Source organism: Crinia signifera, chromosome 1 (genome assembly GCF_055691185.1).
Source record: "Crinia signifera chromosome 1, ASM5569118v1, whole genome shotgun sequence".
Lineage (NCBI taxonomy): Eukaryota > Metazoa > Chordata > Amphibia > Anura > Myobatrachidae > Crinia > Crinia signifera.
Window position 1 is genome coordinate 57,766,477 of NC_139217.1, and position 3,131 is coordinate 57,769,607.

The following is a 3,131-nucleotide window of genomic DNA, read 5'->3' on the forward strand; positions in this document are numbered from 1 at the left end:
TGTAAAGTAATCTGCGTCCCCTCGCGGGGCTCGCTGCGCTCGCCACGCTTCGGGCTCGGTGGCTCGCTGCGCTCGCCACACTATCTAAAATCAACTCCACGCCGACGTGGATAGTGGGGGTATGAAAAGGTCGGAGGACGCGTACCGCCGCCGCTCGCCACGCTTCGGGTTGGCGTTGATAGTGAGGGTGGCGTTAACAATGGGGGTGCTTTTAACATTGCAAATCACATCGCATCGCATGCCACTTGCTGGCATGCGTTGCTATGCGATATTTAATTGTACAATCAGGGGCATTTTCCCAAAAATCACATCGCATACCATCGCATAGTACCTGGGGGTGTGCAAGGATGGAATAACATGCAAATCATCAGGAAATGGCCGAAAATCGGCCGAAAATCGGACGCAAAATCGCATCGCAGATCAAATCGGCCAAAAATCGGCAGAAAATCGGCCGCAAATCGGCCGATAAATCGGATGCGATATCGGATGCGATTTGGATTAAATCGGGCGCCGTTATAATACACAAGTACCGGATAATGTACACTGAGCATTATGAAATGCATCTCATGGTACATGTTGGGCATTGGATATTGAATGGCAACACACCAGGAAAAATGGACGCCATTAACAGTTGCCATGGTAGCGCCAAACCGCTACAACCGAACCTAAAGTTTTCCCACGATACTCAAGGCCATCTTGAAAACAGGTCATTATTTTACCAGGTCCTCTACATCCCCATATTTATAAGAACTACATCAGAAGACCTATTGACTTTCAACCTTTTTCCAATCCTGCCCATAATTTTCAGAAATAGTGCCAGGTTGTCAAGATTTATCCTTTAAAATACCTATTTTCTCAGTACTGAGCATCTGTCGTTGCCTGAAGACTGTGTGGTAGGAGGCTGCGCTGTGTACTGTGCTAGTGTTTCGGCGGCGGAGTGTGTATTAGGTACACTACTGATACCTTGCAGAATATAGGAAAGAGCTGGGGTACAGTCATTGCCTATTTGCACACAGTTGTGATCCGTATGGCTTATTTTTATTCTGTAGTCTTCATATGTTAATATTAATTGAAAAGTATTAACCACAACACTAAAGGAACTAGAATTAAATTCAGTAATTTGCTGAACACAGTGCAGTGAATACCTGGGTGTTTTGTGCTTGAAATACATTTTAGCATTTTTTTAAGAGAGGTAGTAGAAGATTCCTTAATTAAGACTTGTATGAGTCAATAGGGGAGTTAGTTGTTAATCGTTCCTAATCTCCAGTTTAAAGTGACGGGACACTGAAGGGGCATTGTTCAATTGCTTTGTTACTGGGCTTGTTGGGCCCAGAAAGGTCAGGCTGAGTCACTTGAGCAGCTAAACTGGACCAAAGTAATGGGTACGACGCAGAACGTCCAGTATGAGAGCTGAAATGCTGCTGCTGCCAGCTGATTGGTCTGAATGGAGAAACAATTGAACAAGCAACTGCCAATGACTGCTCACTTCCACTCCCTTGCCCATAGCAACCTATTTAGATTCTACAGTACTTCTTATTTAGCACCTTCAAGAGGAGGATAGAATCTGATTGGTTAATATGGGCATCATCCACTCTATTATCTTCGAAGGTGCTAAATAAATAAGTAGAAATTGATTGCTATGGGTAATCCCATCTTCAATAGAACTCACATCTTAGTAAATTTACCCCTTTCCAACTAGCATGTTTATGGACAGATTCCTTTTCTTATAGCAGCCAAAAAGTTATCACAGAGAGGCCGATCCACCTAGCCCTCAGGTTACTGCAGATGCTGTCCTCCAATGTTATTTATCCATTGGTCATCTGCTTTCTTCTGGCTTCTATTGATGGCTCTGTACCAATGTGAGGCAGCTTCTGTGCTGTTGCACTTCAATAAAGACGTTTTTTTTTTGTTGGTCTTTTTGAACAACCTGTAACATAAAAGTACATTTCCCTGGAATCTGTGGGGGTGAGGGTCACAGGGTCGATCGTAATTAGGTCGACACACAAGCCATAGGTCATTATGGGAAAGGTCGACAGGAGTCTACATTTTTGGTGTCTATGTCGACATGGAGACAGTATAAGCGTACCGCTTCGCTCATCATGCCTCGTGTACTATTATAATCTCTCTCTATGCCCACGGGTGCCGGATGACTGACAGACAGTCGGGATTCCAACAGTCATTACACCGACGTCGGAATCCCGACTGTTAAAACCCTGACACTCGGGATCCCGATGGCCACCAGCTATTCTCCCTTGTGGGACCCCCATAGAGGGAGAATAGAATGGATGGCGAGCCACTGTGCCCGCAGCATGGTGGGTCTGCAAGGGGCTTCGTTGCGCTCCCCCCCGCTGTCTGAGTCAGTGCGACATTGGGCTAATGTCCATGCCCACTTGGATAGTAAGGTATGAAAAAACACCTTTGTTTGAAAAAAAAACTTTGAAAATCTCATGTAGACCAATTGACCATATCTTCCTTTTGCCTTTCGACCAATAATGGTCAACCTATTGGATTTTTGACCCTATTACTGATCGACCCCATCTGAAGAACACCTGACTAACGCAATAGCACAGGTCCTGTCACTGGGATTGGCATTTAATCCCGGCGGTCGAAATCCCGACAAAGAGGGGACGTGGATTGCCCCCCCTTGCGGGCTCGTTGCGCTCGTCCCGCAGCAGGCCCGGTGCCTCGCTACACTCGGCAAACTAATTTATTCTCCCTCTATGGGTGTCGTGGACACCCACAGAGGGACAAAGTGCCGGGATTTCGGCGGTTGTGTTATTTTGACCGCCGGGATTGTGACTGCATCCCCTGTCACTAGTTGACCAATTAGATGATCAGAACTCTAAATCAGGAGGAAAGGATCAGTCACACAGAAGGTGAAGGAAGAACCCCCTCTCTGCTATGTGACATAACAGGGTCCCTGCTCCTGAAGACAGTTTAGGGCTCATGCAGAGATAGGCGGAAAAAAAATATAATGCGTTTGGTTTCTGGGCACCTCTGCTATGTGATAAGTGTCCTAGCCTTAACTACGGTTTGTATTACTCAAACTTGGCTTGCTTCTAGTGGTGTCGGCTAATGAAGTGGTAACCATATACTGCTTTGGGGTGGGTGGACGCAGCGACACAGACAGG